The sequence below is a fragment of the Podarcis pityusensis genome, assembly GCF_964106645.2.
Source record: "Podarcis pityusensis genome assembly, chromosome: 4".
Lineage (NCBI taxonomy): Eukaryota > Metazoa > Chordata > Lepidosauria > Squamata > Lacertidae > Podarcis > Podarcis pityusensis.
Window position 1 is genome coordinate 57,155,738 of NC_138027.1, and position 18,574 is coordinate 57,174,311.

The window sequence follows — 18,574 nt, forward strand, 5'->3', positions numbered from 1 at the left end:
AGGGATTTGGAAGCCGCGTGTGTCAAGTGACCCTCGGGGCGCTTAAAATCGGTCCAAAGAGACCTCGGCTTCCAAAAGCGCCCAAGAAGATGTGTTTTTCCCTCCTCGCATCTCCCGATACGGGATGGAGAACACGGCGCCTCGGCGGCGGGCGAGAGGTGGTCGAGGGTCCCTCACGCCCACAACTCCACGAAGATGGGGCCGGCGGCCACCGGATCTAAAACAACAAACCACCCCCGTCCCGAAACAGTTAAACGTGCCTTGTAGATCCAATGCTTCATTTGTTAGGTGCTGCGCGCACAAATCATAAACGGGCTGCAAGCAAAATCCCCGGCGTGACCTTGACAGTTTGTCCTGCCTGGATTCAGTTTGCGTGGGTCACCTTGCCCCAACTCCTATAATGCCATTTAAATTGGCCGAGAGCTCGTGCAATGTGGCAGCAGGCCAGGAGTCCAAAGGCTAGTTTCAATTGCCCGGAGTGGAGAAGAATGCAGCAAAACCTCCGAATGAGAGTGGAGAATCACCCCAGCCCAAAATTTAGCCATCAGCAACGTCAGATTGGGGTGAGGTGATGCAGAAGCTGGGGCTTGGTAGAGAATTCTGTATACGTAAATGTATATATATATACATATGTAGTCAACTCAGTTCCATGGTTTATGGCATGTGCTCCCTCTATGCGGCTCCAGCCAATTTATACATTTTTCATTTCATTTGGGGGTTTCCCCCCTCCCTTTGAATTATTAGCATAATCACAACTATATTAAAAAAAACACACAGAAGGAACATAACAAAAATCAGGGAAATTTTGAGACTGAGACAAATGGATATATAAATGTTATATAAAAATTACTATGGTGTTTAAAACAACAACAACCAACTACAACACCATGAGCATATCCTGGACATATTTTTTCTTAGAGAGAAGGAGAGGTCAATATCTCATTGCTTAGCAGTAAAATTTAGGTAGGAATTCTGTGCACATTTACTCCATGGAAATAAAAATTTAAAAAATCATTTGTACCCACTGCATGGTTCCTACACAGCTGTCTTCCAGTGAGCCAAAAGTTAAAATTAGGTTGCAAGGACAAGAGTGTAGGTGTGACAGAAACAAGACATGGCCTTAGCAGAATAGACATCTGGGAGTTTTGAGTGTTTGGGCTGCTAGACACAAACTTGATCAATGACCTTGGACTTTACTTGACCTATCTTTGTGATGGAGGTAATGAGATGTACCTGTTCAGTGATGATCAGTTAGTGTCTGAACAGTGCTCAAAGAACCTTTTGTGAAATAACAGGTGAATATTCCTGATTATTAGGAAACAAAACTCACTGTTCTCACTGAAGCACTAGAAACCTAACAAAACAACATGTACAAGCACAGTGGCTACAAATGGACAATTCCCTAGACGTGATTACGGGTGAGATACATTGTGACAGGCTATGTTTCATCCCCTTGAAACACTGGCAAGAGACTGTCCTAAACAAAGTTAGACATGGAATAAGGCAGGAGTTTACTGTAGTCATAAAATAAACGGATTTGTCACCTAGGAATGGATGGTATTGAGCAGCTCAGCATAACTGGTAAAATGATCTATTATGGCACATTACACAGGAGTGAGGCCCATTGGAGTCTTAGGTTTATCCTGGGGACCCTTGTAGCTTTCTAGAATTAATTCCTTCAAGTGGGGCTTGCAACACAATGTTACAGTGTGGAATGTTGCTGTTTAGTGTTTCCATTGCATTCCAATTCCATACCTTCCCCCTGATTTCCCCCGCCCTGCAACCAGCTTGCACTTCATGCCCACTGAGCTTGCTCAATCTTCATTGGGAAATTTTATGTGGTGTTATATATGGAGGAACACACTTGTGCTTAACTCCAGCTACATTAAATTATTTCATTGCTCAATTGAGGTCTATGGGAAGCTCTCACTTTCTGATCCTCACAACATAAATAAATAGCTCTTGGGTGAACCAGGGCCTATTCAGACAACAAGATCAGTGGCGTAGCGTGGGGGGTGCAGGGGGTGCCGGCCGCACCGGGCGCAACATCTGGGGGGGGGTGCGCTCGCACTCGCAGCTCTCTGCCCCTACCTGGCTCACTCACTCTCTCTCACTGCAGTGCTGGCTGTGCGAATCCGATCCGAGGCGCTGGGTCGCCGCCCACTGTGGAGGGGGTGGGTGCCAGGCGTGCGGTGCGGAGAGAGAGCGAGGGACTATCTGGGGGAGGGACAGTGCAGCGGCCGCCCAGCGCAGCGCTGAGCGCGGGAGAGAACCACACCAGACCAGACCAGGCAGCAGCAAGAAGAAGCTGGCAGCGGCGGCAGGTTATAGGTTAGGGGGCGCAAATTACTTGCCTTGCCCCGGGTTAGGGGGCGCAAATTACTTGCCTTGCACCGGGTGCTGACAACCCACGCTACGCCGCTGAATGAGATTATTATTATGTATACATCATATGTGTATATGTGTGTGTTTATCCATCCTCCTGTTCCAATGACTCCATTCAGCCACTGTTCTGTCCTTCTCTCCCACCCAGTTAGAGTTTGTTTACTCTCAGTCTCTCAGTATTCCATATTGAATTATTATGGTTGGGGTAGGACCTTGAGGTTTACCCCCTGCAACTTTTTGCAATTGTGCATATCTCAGGGTTCTCCAGGGTCTGCGGAACTTGTCTCTTGTGTGCTAGTACTGCACAAGCAACAGGAAGTCTCAGGTTGGTATGAGTATACAGGTGATGGTTGTACTGTTCAGGGATCACTTCCCTTTTTGCTCCTATGCCTGTTCACCAAACTTTCTTCCACTTCCCCTCCCCTTTTGCATCAGCTTCTAGTCATGAGTGGAGACTGTGTTTGGTTCCCAATTATACATTTTGACCTCAGTCTCTGTCACATCTGTGGTTCATGTTAGATGAGTCTGGAGGTAGCACACGTTAGGGCTTGATTGACACAGGTCAGATTTCACCCATTCTTCTCGTCTAAAACCTCCCAGGGTTTATGATATCCTTGTGATGTTTGCAATGCCATTTACATCAACATTGATTCTTTTAATAAAGAAGTTCCCACACTTTTCTGTCTGCCAGTTCCAGTTAAATATTAATACGATGTTTTCAAGTAGTTTGGTGATAGAAGTTTTGAAAGTCAAGACATTCTCCTTCCCCTGCCTCTCTGTTTTTAAAATGCTTTGTAGATCTGCTGTACCACTTTAAAAGCTGTGTAGGAATGAGTCAGCATGACTTCCCCCCAACATTGCAGTTTGCAGAGTATTCTCAGTGTATGCTTTATCACTCTCACCAGTTCAGCATAGAATCAGTCCACAAAGTTGCCCTTGTGCAGACCCCTGGGTGTGCATTCTGACAATGTGTGTGCATAAAGTTCCTACACAAATGGGCTTGCCTGTTCAATGGAAGGGGCAGCTTTGTGTTCATGTACTGTTTAGCTTGCACATTGTATGGACAAATTAACTTCCGATTGGGAATGGCTGAATTGCTACAACAGGAAGATATGAAACTGCAGGAAAGGGAGTTTGTAGACTCAAAACAAATAGGGGTAGTTTTTTGGTGGAATTAATGAAGTGAAATAAAGATTGAACCATTCTATAATCACAATATTCTTGCAGCCAAATAACTGGCTGGCCAGTTCCATATAATCTCTGAAACTCAGTCCATGCCTGCTCCCAACCAATGCCCTTTATCCTTTTCTGCCCATTAGGGTTGGTAGGTCACAACACTGTGATGTTATAAAAAGCCACAGCCGTCAGAATTCCCCGAACATGGTCTAGACTTTAGACTTTGCAACTCTATACACATTGGCTCCCTCTCTTGTTTGCCCATGTCCAGCCAAAATGGCATCATTTCTCTAGGCCAGACCTTTACCCCAGTTCTGCTTCCTTTGCTCCCCCTTTCGTCATATTCACAGTCTTGTGCATGCCGGTCACATGCATGCTGACTGAATGCATTGTGGGGAGGGGAGGACTGCCCCCACTGGTCACGTCTCCCTGCTCCCCCATCTCTGCATGTTCAACAGAAGCATGAAAGGGATTCACAATTCCAAATCAAGCAGGCGGGATCAGAGGAGTTTACCCATCACAGGAGAAAAGGTAATAGAATGTGCAGGTGCTCCAGCTGGGGCATAGACAGACAGGGACACCTGAAGATCTCCCCTAGGGCCCTGGAAGAACTGGCTTCAAGACACTGAAGTACTAGACTTACTTGTGACTGACTTACATGTAAGTTACATGACCTGACATACTGCACTCCTATATTTACTCAGATGTAAGTCCTATTGAAGAGGGGGTCAGGCTACTTCTAAGCAAATATGTATAGGATTGCAATGTTTCTTTCCTCTTCATTTTGAGTTTTATTTATGCCAAGGAAAGCTTTTTATTCTTTAGAAAACTGCAGAACCAAACCATATTTATCTCTGCATAAATATTATTTTCATACTTATAAAGTAACAAGACAACATTTAGAAAACAAAATGAAAACTTTGATTTGGGAGCTTTTGGGAAAGTTCATATAGTGTTGTTTACTTACAAAGATAATGCCTACAAGAGGCCTCCTTGTAGCTCCCCTTTATAAAAGTTCTCCTTGGGACACTGTCATCATCATTCTGTAATTAATATAATACAACATAATAGCAACATAATTTATGGTGTTTTTAATAATTATGTGGTTTGGTGAAATAATGATTAAGGATTCATTTTTCTCTCAGAAAGGTACCAATTAGTTTACTTTGTGTGTTCCAATGCAAGTATTTTTTACTGCCAAACCAGTACTGCCAAAGAAGTTATAACTGAACACTTGGTAGCTTGTCTGTGTCTGTCTAGCCATGTCATCCTCCCTCTTTTCTTCTGAATCAGTTTCTACTCTTCCCTCTGGCTCTTCTTCACCCTTTCTCTGTAGTTCCTCTGAGACCTCTTCTTGATCCATGGCAACAGAGAAGAAGGTGCTTGCATCTGCAGTTGGTGACCCAAGCTCCAGTTCCTTTTGCTCCCTATGAATGAGAGCATGGATGTGAAAGGCAGCTCCCTTTCTGGATAAACATACTGCCAGCTGTGCCAAACGCTTGGATGAGACACTTGGGTTGATCAAGCCAAATGGGAGGTTACCACTAAATGACCTAAAGACTAGGTCAGTGTGTCCAAGCCCCAAATCCTTTGCAGTCTTCATCACACTTGTCCCATTGTCTACTACTATACACCCCACCCCTGACCCAAGAGGTATGAGTTTCTTTTCTGGAAGAAACAAGCTGGTCTCTTGAGTTTGCAAAAAAAATTAAATGCCCCTAAGCATAGGGAGTTGTCTGGGCTTTCTTAGAGTAACTGGTGATTCCTGATCTGAGCAAATGTCATGACTTCAAACAAGGCAGTCATTAATGTAGAGGTCACCCTGGGATTGGATGAACTAGAAGGAAGCACCAAATTGCCCACAGCTTGGGCTACAGGAGGTTGGAGGGAGCTCCATTGGTGGGATTTCTTCATGCTCCACAATGAAAGCTTCCTCCTTCAGGTGACTGCTGCAGAAACTGCATATCCAGTGCCTACTGTGGCATTTCTATGTCGGACTGGAAAAACATGTGGGTGCTCCTCAAACAGATATTGAGAATTTTTCTCATCAACCTGCTCAACTGCCTTCTTGACACAGAAATTGTCATGGCACCAGCGAGTCTTACTGTTTTTTGGCAGCCATCCTGAAGATCAAATTATGATGGTGGTGAACTCTTGCTAGTTTCCATGTGTCCACCCTATTTACATGCAAAACAAGGGAATGTGGGATTCTTTACACTCCATGGAACCACAAAATGCTGCTCCCCTCCCCACCAGGGAAGAAAGGGTGAGTGAAGGTCTGCATCAGGAGGGTGGGGGGAAATAGAGATCTACATCAAGATTAGTTTCCCCTGTGGATCTTGCCACCTGAGGCACAAGTCACCTCACCTTGCCTCATGGGTGGGCCAGCCCTGCCTTAAGTTTTACATAGCAGCAGCAGGAAAACATCTCTCAGCAGCTGGCAGCCTCCATTATTTCAAATGCACACACCCTGCCCAAATGCCCCTGGAATGATGCTAGGCCAGGATGTAGCCTTGCTCCAGGGGCCTTCTGGGAGAAGAGGTGTTCCACTACTGCAACAGGCAACAGCATAATTTAAAGTAAATGAAATGGGGGGGGGGACCTGCTGGTGGTAAAGGTACGCATACACTTACACAAGACCTTTGAAAAAATTCACTCTCCCCTCAAAAATTTCAGAACTCCACCCCCTTTTATGCTTATTGAAGAGGTTACTAAAATATAAACAAGCATTTTATAACACAGCCCAATTTCCTGCCAAAAACCACATGGGAACACCATATAAATGGTGGGCGGAAGTTGCAGAAACAGTGACAAACTCCCACCCCCAGGACAAAAACCCCCCTACATTTGGAAATAATCCAAGGTGAATGCTACAAAAATAATTTCAAAACAGGTCACACCAAGATGGAAGAAAGCTTTGAATCATGTTTAATTTTGCCTTGTCTTGGTAGAAAACCATTTCCTTACAGGTTTACTTATGCTAAGTGGGTATCCCATGTTAAAAATGTATTATCTGTGATTATACCTTTTTAAAATATGACAATGCAGTGCTGGAAATGGTGGGGCACTGTGAGAGTAATAGTAACCAAAACAAAATTAAAAAGAAAAACAGCTTGTGGAAATTGCAGTGTTGAACAAGATGACTAAACATGCCAATTAGTAAATGCCATAATTCATCATTCCACCTGGCTGCATCAGTGGGGGACAGCAGAGCCATCTCCTCTGGTGCCATGGAGAGGCCACTTGCCTTCTTCCCTTCCTGAACTGTTTACATTCAAACTGGTCACCATGACACTAATTATATAACTTTAAGAATTGGTGCCTGAGTTTCATTGTTTTCCCCTTTCCTCCCCATCCTTCTTCCTTTCATGTTGTGTCTATTGGATTCATAGATTGTAAGACACTGGGTACAGATTATTGTCTGTGGGGTTTTTTGGGTTTTTTTAAAAATAGTATATACAGTGTCTACCAAACTCTAGATGCTTTATAATGATGCTAATGAAAAGTGATAGTTCACTGGAGGTGGTTTCTTCTTCAATCTGGGCTTCACCTATTTATGAAATGGAAACTTCAGTGTTGAAAACGAAAAGGCAGCCAAAATTCAGCGCACCACTAATCTTTTCCCGACCAAAATGAACAATTTCCCCTCCCTTCACAGAAGTTCACAAACTGCTTTGTTTTCTGAGCAATGGAACTTTCTGAGCCACTGCACCAGCTTCCCCACTTACTATCAGAGCATTCACTGCCAAATACAAAATACAATATATATTAAGCTGTATCTAATGTCCTCTGCTAGCGCAAGGGTTCTTGCGTTAGCAGACCGGTGAGTTTTAATATTCTGCAACAGTGAAATCCAGGGCAACAGTCACGTTAGCAAAAACTCATTACACAATAGTTTGTGCAACAAAGTTACCAACAACCTACTTAAGCATTTTCTCATGCAAATATTAGTTCTGCTGGCACTAAACATTTCGCCAGCATAACAAGCATACCCCTAAGTGACCCATTTTTTTCTACACAGTTTTTCATATAGTGTTGCATGGTTGTGCAGCAATACAGAAACCCAAACACAACAACCGTGATTTGATTTAAATAGCTAAACATCTTTATTTAGGTCAGGAAGAGGTAACTGATATCATTGTTTATTTTACTCTGTTCACCATCAGTTCTTGGTAGAGATAGCAAGGAAAAAAACCTTCGCCAATATTCAGCTCTCTGTGGTTACAGGCAACGAGGCTTATTATTACAAGGCTGCTTCCATACTCTTACTCCATTTCTGTGTGGTGTTTAGCATTTGTTTTTTAAAAATAAAATTACTGGATCAGTTTCAAGGCTGATGTATAGCGATGCACAAAGGACAGTCATTCATTGGGAGAGCCAAAGGATCTGTCTGTCTCAAGAGAGGCTAATTTGGAGCTCATGGGTGAGAATTGATGGACAGATCTCCACAATGTACTGCCCTTTGGCCCTTACCACACCAGTTTCAGCCTTTTGCAACGGGAATGGATGGGGGAGGCACTGGGCATTTGCAATGGTTACAGATTTTTCAAGCCGCTGATAGGGTGGGTGGGGAAAGAGACCAAACCTGCACAAAGGAAAAAGAAGAGGACATTAGTATGAGAAGAAAGGAAGAGATGAGAAGGCAGGAAGAAACAAGTGCATCTTGACATGAAAAAGGAGGGCAGTGTTAGGTCAAATGGCAAAAGCAGAGAGATTTCATTCAAGGTAATTTACTTTTAAAACTGTTAAAATAAAAATGTAAGGGGGGGGGAATTACTGAGCACCAACCAGGACTGATTCTCAAAGCACAAGCATGGAAAGAATGGTCCCTGATCCTGTATATAAGCCCAGATTTGTGAGAAAGGATTTGTCAATATCCATCTCTAATAATGTTATCTGCCCACCAAGCAGAAAAAAAGAGAAGAAATAGACTGAGTTTTCGACTAGTATAATTATAGCGCAATCCTGTACAGGAGTTTTGCTAGCGAAGGATGTCGTCGTCATCATCATCATCATCATCATCATCATACCCTGCCCATCTGACTGGGTTGCCCCAGCCACTCTGGGCGGCTTCCAGCATATACAGAAACATAATAAAACATCAAACATTCAAAACTTCCCTTTATAGGACTGCCTTCAGATGTATTCTAAAGGTTGTATAGTTACAGGTAGGGAATGATGAAATATTTTCACACAAATGCTTACAGGTTTGAATTCATCTTACCAAAGAGAGAAATGCAGAGTTTAGGTACCATCACGCTAATTTAGAAACCCTCAAACCCTCAAAAATGCTCAAGATATGAGTCACCGCTCTACAAATTGCTGATTGACAATGAGCTGGATTTTTGTTTGGTAAGTAGGTGGTCCCCGTAGATGCTTTGAAGAAGGAGATTACACATTGGCAAAGACATTACTAAAGACATGCATTGTCAGCAACACTCTGCTAGCAAGGAAAGAGAACTTCAAAGAGGAGGCTTGTGCCAGGATGATGCAAAGTGTTAAGAATTCATGACATCAGTGCTGGAATGGAGTAGAGGTTTCACACTAAATTCCTGTACATATTTGCTTGTGGCTACTTCCAAGTAGGTGTACTTGGCCTTGTGGTCTTCATCAATTCCCTAGAATCTAGGGCCTAGATGAAGCTCAACTGGACATCAATAACACCTACTCAAACCACTTATATTTTGCCGGTAATGTGCTAAACTACAGATAGCAACAACACTTGAAAAGTAAAGTGTTGAAAAAACTAAAAGAGTCAGTAGCTGGCATGAAATTTGAAACGTGTGTGGTCATTTCCGTATAGGTTCTTGAAAAGTGTGCCAATTACCATGATCAATAATTTGAAACTGGGAGTGACAGAAAAGCTATATTCACAAGTATATAATTGCTGGGTGCACTTCTAAATTTTCATGTAATTTTTTGTAAAGTGCAGGTGAATGTGGCTGGGGAAGTAAGATATCGCTGTACCTCAAGCCTGATCACACTACAGCCAACTAAAACCCTAAAACTTCCTCCTAAGAAAAACTCTGGCATTGTATTATGACCAGTGATCTCATAGTTCAGGAAGGGCTGCCCCCATTTGCTGGCTGGCTTTGCTGATAGCCCATATGCCTGCCTTTGTTCTCTGCTAATGGCCCATCTTTTTGAAGATCTGAGTCCAGCTATTAAGAGACTGACTTCCAGTTTAGTTCTCCAAGCATTGGTTAAATTCTAACACTTACTAAATCCAGGAATTATGAGTGTCTGGAACTCATTACCCCTGGCACCCACCAACTCAAAACAATATCATTACTACATTAACATGACATATCCACAACTAAGCTGGGAAAAAATGTGTGAGATGAAGTTGATAAGGCTGCACTTCTGTTCACACTCACTTGGGGGTAACTGAACTCAATGGGACTTCCTTCTGAGAAGACACAAATAGGATTGTGCTGCAAGAAATGTAGACTGTAATAGGAGTATGCAAGCTTTCAAGTTTACAGAACACCTTTGAGACTGACACAGAACCCCCTAGTCTGTTAGGCATGACGTCAGTCACAGCAACAAACCAGTGTGATTTTCCATGAGTTAAATGTGACGACTAAAGCTGCCCTGTGATGTGTTTTGGTCTCTGTGGTCATTTAGCAGGCAATTAGGGCCTGATTCAACTCTTTGACATTAGTAACAAGACGTCCGCTAATCTTGGCATTGGTTAGACAGTTCTTAAAGCCCCTGTGGTGGTGGTCTTGCTGATGTAGTTTGCATACAGTCTACAAGGAGACTGTTGTGCTTATCTTACATACTTAGCATTTGTACAAACCATGAGAATACTGGGCAAGGTGTAAAATCGGTAAGCTCTTCCTATTCCCTTGTATCTACATATCCCACCAAATTTAAGCAACATTTAATTAATTTATATGAGTGCATCATGTACCAATAGAATTACTGCCAATGTTGGTTTATTTTCATATTAATTAGGCTTTTCTGGCATTATGTATAAGACATTAAAAAGAAGATACTGTTGTATACTGAGTGCTAAATCATTTACTGAAATATTCCCCTGACATCATCCTCTTGCTCATAATATTTTTTTTTTTTAAAAACAAAGAAACCATGAAATAATTTTTTTGATAACTTACAGTTGTACAATGCCGCATCCTGCAGGGAAAACTAGATTTATCCACATATCATCAGAGGGAGGAACACAAAGCCTTAAGAACTGAGTAACTGAATTACTAAAGCCGGTTTCCTTTCATGGGGCTTGATAAATCAGGTGTATTGCTTCCACTGTGGGAATGCGTAAGGGTGGGCTCAGTCTTGTGTAGAACACTGAACAGCAGGGAGGTTGCCGAAAGAACAGTTGCAACACACATTGCTGGCTTTCCCTGGCGATATGTATTCCATTCATTTCTCATCTTTTTCTGCTTTCCTATAATTGTTATCCTCTCTGATGCATCATAAACTGCCCTCTCTTACGTCAGATGCACTGTTGTAATCCCCGCCCGCCCCTGCCCTTCTCAGTCAGGAAAACTCTAATTCTCCTCTTACTGGAGGATACTGGAGCTACATCACTGACATTTTCAATTGTACTCACCAGAAAAAATCAAAAAGCAGGAAGAGGGAGAAAATAAAGAGTGGGGTTATATAAAATCAGCCAAGGTAACAGTTACAGTCGCCAGGGTAGAAAATTGTGATTTAAAAAAACAACAACCTAAAACAAGACATACGATCAGTGCTTACTTAAAGGTCAAATGTATTTTGCACACTCCATTCACAAATTCCTTGAGGATTAACTATATCTGCAGAACACGAGGAGCTCAGCAGAATTTCTGAATGCCATTTAATCATACCTCAATATGGTATTGCCAACAGGCGGCCTGTGGGTGTAGGAAGAGGATGCAGCCCTTTAAACAGCATGTGTCTGCAATGATGTTTACACAACAATTCTGCAGGGCCCAGATTGCCCCGTACACAGCCAGATCCCCTAACAGCACAACCCTTTACATCAGAGGTAGCCAATGTGGTCCCTCCAGATCTTGCTGGACTACAACTCCCACCACCCCAACCAGAGGCCAATGTGGCACCCCATTTATAGAAGAGGCTTCCCAGGAAAGCTTGCCTGGTGTCAGGAGTTCACTCGAGCCTTTAAAATAACTAACCTGAGCTTCTCTGGATTGTTCTTTTTTAATCTGTGTTTTTAATACGGAGGAGTGTCAGGTTCCATTCTGTTGGATTTGTGTAGCTCCCCACTCCTTTTTTAATGGTTGCACATTTTACTTTGCAGTCTCTGTTTACCTGCAGTTCTGTGGAAGCAGTGTTTGCTGCTCAGCGCAGCCGCTGCCCAGTCCAGGGGCCATTTTTCCTTCATGCGCAGCTGTGGGTGGGACCCTCAGTGCCTCCTCCTTCTCCAGCCACAGTAGCCTTGGCAGCAAAGGCCCCTTTGAATGCGCTAATCCGGGGACATTGGGGGCAGGGTTGCGGTGCTGCAAATTGAAGGCCACATCCGGGGGTCCTTGCTCTTAGGGGTTCATCGTGGGATTAACCACCCACCCAGTCTATGTTTCTTGCCCAAAGGCAAGTGGGCAGGGCAGTGTGAGGACTTTGCTATGGTATATTCAGTCTCCATATTCAGGGCCAGGGAAGAATTTCTCCTGCAAACAAGTTGGCTGGTCTGCAGGCTTTTGCCCATCTCATAGCATTGGGTTGGATATTTATGTGAACAGGTACCCTGTTAAAGGGGTCCAGGAATGTGTGTCTTTGTCCAAAAATCCACACACAGGTCAATGAGGTCAATAGCACCCTTCCCAATGGTGGCCCTGGTGGGATCGTACCACCTGGTGCATGTTAGGGGTGGATCCCCTCCCCCAGTCAGGGTCAACCCAACCCTACTTATCAACCAGCAGATGAGTTGCTTGATACCAGATACATCCCTAATACCTTGGGCAAAACCTACCGGTACTTACATCTGTAATCAATCAAAGTTGTGGCCTATTTCAATCCAATACCAATGTCCTGTGTCTATTTCTATGCTTGGACTCTCACCACAGCAGCTACAGGCACCATGCTCCTGGGAACGAAATTGCATTGTGTTTTTTACTTATCTACTGTAAGCCATCCAGAGAACGTTTATGTTACGGGGTGGCATACAAAAGTTATAAATAAATCCATAAAGTGTTTTACCTGCTTTGAGCCCACAGGACAGAACTGCCACAAATCCAAATGCATGAAATACGGCTTTAAGGATATTCTGGCGGCTTCCATGCTTCGAGTGGCTTCCGTCTTGGCCTCTCTGCGGAATCCTCAAGCCTCTGCAGCTGCTGTGCCATTCATTAGGGGATGGAGCTGAGATAATTGCTGCACTCCTGCACCAGAAATAATGCCAGCCTGTCCACTTCAAATCCCATTTTTCCATTTTAAGTAGCAAGGCCAGTTTGCCTCTCCTTCACAGCTTTTGGATATTTTGCACACACAGCCGGTGCTTAGCCACCGCATTTGAACAAGGAGCAGGATTTGTTCTGAAATTCTTAAGATGAAAATGCTTATCATTTACATTATTTAAAAAAAAAAAAAAATCAGGGCATCGTTAGCTGCAGATTACCTTTAATATTAGAGCAATCTCCTTTGACTAGCTGGGTTGGAGCACAGGAAATCTAGGTTGAGATCCCTCCTCATCTGTCAGCTTCAGCAGATAACCTTTATGTAGGTTATTAGATTCTAACTATGCCTTATATTAGGGGGACGTGGGTGGTGCTGCGGGTTAAACCACAGAGCCTAGGACTTGCCAATCAGAAGGTTGGCGGTTCAAATCCCCGTGACAGGGTGAGCTCCCATTGTTCAGTCCCAGCTCCTGCCAACCTAGCAGTTCAAAAGCACGTCAAAGTGCAAGTAGATAAATAGGTACCACTCCGGTGGGAAGGTAAACGGCGTTTCCGTGCGCTGCTCTGGTTCGCCAGAAGCAGCTTAGTCATGCTGGCCACATGACTGTACGCCGGCTCCCTCAGCCAATAAAGCAAGATGAGCGCCGCAACCCCAGAGTCAGCCACGACTGGACCTAATGGTCAGGGGTCCCTTTACCTTTACTTATGCCTTATATTAATGACATGATTAGCACTCAGATCATGTGATTTTTTAAATATAATACCAGGGGTGGGGTGGGGGCTAATAGTGACTAATGCCACAGCATGAAGGGAGAACAACTTTAAGCAATGCTGTCTTGCCACCTCTCTCCAACCACTTTCTTGGTAAGAATCCACCCCTGGTGTATCAATTAGGATTAGGAAAAAAACTCCTATTGCTGCATGGGGCATGATTTTTACCAAGGCAAATGAAGGCTTGAGCCTACCCTCTTCACATACCGTACTGTGGTTCTGATGAAAATCTCCCCACTCTGCCCTGAGCTTTTTATTTTAAAATTCTGTGTCATGGTTGTTAACCATGCTAGCATAACATGTAGTTAAGGCCTTGCCCACAGCCTGACTATTTCACAGAAATGAAACTTTGCAAAGCACTTCCTTTGCTACAGAATGATTAAAATAATGTCTACCGCTCAGGCGTGCCAACTTGGCCCCGCCACCATGGGTGTCCAAAATCTGTGAGTGCCCAGCACCTTCATGGGGAATTTTGTGGGTTCTTGGGCACCCAGGGCCCCAGTGAGCTCCATAATTCGGGTCCCCCCACCTCTTGCCTTCTGTTCTACATCATAGTTGCAGAGCCCCGGAGGCTCTGTGCCCAGTGTGACTGAACTGGTGGTGCTCCCCTAAATCCACCTTTGCTTTATCCAATGCACATGGTTTCCATTTGTGGTCTGTGTTGCTTAGACTGATGAATGAGAGAGGCCACTGGAGGATCATTTAATAACTGTTCCTGATCACAGGATACTTCACTTGAAATGCACAGACCCAGTATTTTATGGCCATCAATTGCGGAGGTGACTTTTTCCTCTAGGATTCTGTAGATGTTCGCTCAATGAGCACTGATAGCCAGAAGATGTAGTTTAGATAAGCATTGGTTGCTTTTGATGACTGATGGCTACTAGCTACTGCCCAAGAGAATGAGTTCAGCAGCAGTAGCCAGCAAAGGAGACAGAAGTTGGATTTTTATTTTGTCTTTTTTACAGCTGGCTGGGGTATACTGATAGTATGCTGTTTACTTTTGGGTGAACGTGTGTTGCTTTTAAAGACTAGGCTTGTCTCCCTGGGTGTGTCTGCCCTCTCTCATTGTGTAGTAATCAACAGATAATACAAAACAGTATTCTAATAGCATTAGTGAAGATGTACATGGTATCTTAAAAGACTCAACCCCTATGATACACAGTATTGTAAAATTAAACCTATCAAACAGCAGATACAGCTTTTCAAAACACCCGCTCTTGTATAAACCTTTGGCCAAAATAGGACATTTTGATCCTGCATACACCCTCTGAGATCTTGTGATGTGTATCATCAGAGATTTCCTATATAGGTGAGCAAGTGGTCCTGGGACACCCATCATCTCTGCATCTTCATTGTTAGCCTCAGATAAATATGTGGCACCTGTAAAACTGTTCAGCAGCATCTTGATTCCCAGGCTTTGAAGAAGTACATTTAGAGCGCCTAGGTTTCCCTAGCAGTAGTTGTGGTGAGAGTGGCAGGCTGGACTGCTCACCCACTGGGTAAGATTTTCTGCTCAGTGAACACCGCTAAGCTTCAACTTAATTGATTTCAGGCAAAAACAAAATGTATTTGCACATGAAGATCTTTAAGGAAAGGAGGGAGGACCCGCAATGCTACAACAGTTGTCTTTTCCTCCATTCTCTCACCAGCCCAGGAGACTCTGCTGAAAGGGGGGGGGGGAGCCTTAAATTGGCTAAGCATGACACTATAGCAAATTTCCCCCTTGCCACCTCAGCAGAAGGCCACAGCATTACAATTTAAGCTGTTAGGAAAACCTGACAAAAGGCAGCACTTGACTTACTGGGGAAGCAAAAGGGGAACATCTCCCCATTTCTTTGTGTTGGCCGCTAAGCTACTGTTTTAAACAGGCTTCAAAAGGAGGGGTGTGATGGGGGTTAGAGGATTTCATGAAGGGCTCCCTACCCCTTTGCCTATAATTTGAGCATGAAGAGGCAGGAAAGAAGCACATTGCTCGCTTTTTGCTCTCCCGCTTTGTTCATACAGTAGGGCAAAGAGAGGGAGGTGGGGGAAGTCACATTTTGCCTGAATTTGATACTAAGTCCGCTGAAGCCTAGGAGAAGCTAATTCAATCCTTCATTGTTGATGACTGTGTCCACCCCCACCCCCAATTTGTCTCAGAAACTCCATACTGCAAGAGTCCATTTTAAAAAATGGTGTTTTTTTGAGAAGTTGAAATAAATAATAATAATTGTGGGGTACTGATTTACTGTCCATGTATCAGCTATAGGCCAATAATATACAATTTGAATTATTTCGACCATCTATTCCTAGCTGACCTCATTTTATTATAGCATTGCTTGATCTCACAAGACTTGTTGAAGGTCCTTAAGTATAGATACCGGCAGCAACTGTTTAAGGCGTGTCCAATACGTGTGCGATTGAGCATGTGTGCAACCCTGCCAAACCCAGAAGTGACCTGAAAACATCTTAAAAAGGGTCAGGGCACAGTGGGGCGGTGTGTTAGCAGGCTTTTTCAATGGTGTTTCAAATATACGTGATTTCACTTAAACGTGTGGTGCCTTGGAACGTAACCCCCGCATAAATTGCAAGTTGCCTGTGGAAGCAACAAAACCAAGCAACGGGCTGATTTAGAAGCTGGTAACCAGGGTTATGTCTATACCAGTTCATTATTATTACATGTAAGAGCATCATTTCCTCCCCCATTTATATACAGAACTGCCCTTGCCTACTATCCTGTCTCCCCTATTCTTTCCCTATTCAGTGTGAATTAAAAGTATGAGCTCTTTGGGAGTCTGGGTATATCTCTGTCCTGAGCCCCTGGGAGAGAGAAGGCTACAAATCTGAATGAACAACTTTGGCATTCCATCTTTCAAACCTGTGTGCAGAATCCGATTTTCAACACAGCTGCATAGTTAACAACACCCACTGACAGAGGTCTCTTTCCCACAGTGGCGTAGCGTGGGGGGGTGCCAGGGGTGCCGGCCGCACCGGGCGCAACTTCTGGGGGGGCGCGCTCGCTGCCTCCGGAATCGCCCAGAGCCCCATGGCAGCGGCTCTCAGCGCTCGCTGCGGAAGGCGCGCCAGGCAGCCCCTCCTCACCGACGGGCAGCGTTCGCCTGCGGGGCTCGGCCAGCGCGCAGGGCTGGCCGCATGGAGTTGCCGGGGAGCCGCCGCCGCCTGCCATGCCGCCCTGGCTGCTTCAGCCGCGTCCGACAGCCGGCTCGAGGCTCCTTCCGGCCAGGTCTCCCGATGGGGTGCTGCGGACAGAGGCTTCGGCACCAAGCGCCACGCCGCCCACCCGCCCCGACGGGGCCCGCCCACCCGCGCCGGAGGCTGGCCAACCCACTGGCCCCAGAGGCGCCCCCTCCCTGCGCCAGAAAGAAGCCGCGTCAGGGCTAGCCGGGCCGGGGAGGGAGACCGAGAAGGCTGCGCCGCAACGCCCAAAGACGCGCGTCTTGGCGCAAAGGGGCCCACGGCACCCAGACGCGGAAGGGACCCTCTCCCCCTGACCCGCCACTGAACTGCAATTCCCAGCTCCCTTGGCAAATCCCAGTGCCCAATCCCCATGCTTTATTTGAGGCAGGGGTCCTTTAATTGCAAAAACACCACCACGGAGGGCAGTAGTCACTACGAAATTTGCCCCAGAGTAGAGCCGTCAGTATTAATGACCATGGTTAGGGGTTAGGGGGCGCAAATTACTTGCCTTGCCCCGGGTTAGGGGGCGCAAATTACTTGCCTTGCCCCGGGTGCTGACTACCCACGCTACGCCACTGCTTTCCCACACATCTTCCCCCTATTTAGTTTAATATACTCTCCTCTTTCCCAAACAGCCCCTTTCCAGTTAGAAATAAAGTGCATGTGCGGCCATTTATGGAAGAAGGAAGTGTACGTTCACCGTAGGCATGGTACAGCAACAAGCTGTTCAGGCTCAGTATGACGAGAACTTCCTAGATCGGTAATCAGCTGTGCCCCTGCATGCTGAACTAGCTACTAGCAACTCTAAAGCACTGCTGGAAACGAGAGCAATATCAGACCTTGTCGTCATGCTGCAGCAAGGTCAATCGGGGACACATAAGATCATAGCCGAAGGTGGGGAAACATAGCTGTTCACAGATTGTTCCCTTACAACCTGTCAAGTACTCCAGGGATTGAAAGGGGAACCTCGTGGTCTGTGGCTAATACAGAAACAACACATGCTCAGAGCTACCTTCACTCACAGAAAGGAACTGGTGTGTGCGCAACACTGGTCCCTCTGACGGGACGGCAGAATGAAGCCTCTGAATTACTTAGGGATGGTGGGTCATCTTTTCCAGGCCAAGGGCACGCCATTTCTTTCAAACTTCCTGGGGCCACACAACAGCGGTGGGCAGGGCTGGAAGCCCTAGTGAATGGAGAAACAAATGTCAATTGACTCACACACCCCTCTCTACCTTCCGTCCAGGGAAGCAAGAAACAGGATCAGAGTTCAATGACACATTCTAGTCAAGTGAAAGCACTCAAGGAGGGCACAAGACAGGGCTAGTGAGGGACATGGGCAAAGCCAAGGGGGGCAGGGGGGCAGCTGTCCCCCAAAATCAGTAAAAATCAATACAAAACTGAGGTTCTCCCCCCCCCCCCAACATCCTGGCTACTCCCATATTGAGAGATGTGACATAGGGAGAAGGGGTGTGGCCTGGGAAGAGTCCCGAGGCCCAGAGAGGTGGCTGCAGGGTCACATTCAGTCCCTGTGCCTGAACTTCTTGATCAACACTTCTGCTGCTGTGGCAGCTGAGGCTCTAGCATATGCCCCATATCCAGCCAGGCTTCAGAAGCCCTCCAGAGTAAATAAACCATACCCCAGGACTTGTTTCCATTTGGGATCCAGCAGGCCACAAGTTCGGGTTTGGCCACCAATGACA

At 45.3% G+C, this 18,574-nt stretch overlaps 1 long non-coding RNA gene across 1 annotated transcript; it reads right to left on the minus strand.

Moving 5' to 3' along the window:
- Window positions 1–7,009: 7,009 nt before the first annotated feature.
- Window positions 7,010–10,993, minus strand: LOC308476253. The gene is made up of 2 exons (XR_013985810.1): window positions 10,683–10,993; window positions 7,010–8,146 (listed from the first exon to the last, which is right to left on the minus strand). It is a non-coding gene; the product is annotated as an uncharacterized lncRNA (long non-coding RNA).
- Window positions 10,994–18,574: the final 7,581 nt, after the last annotated feature.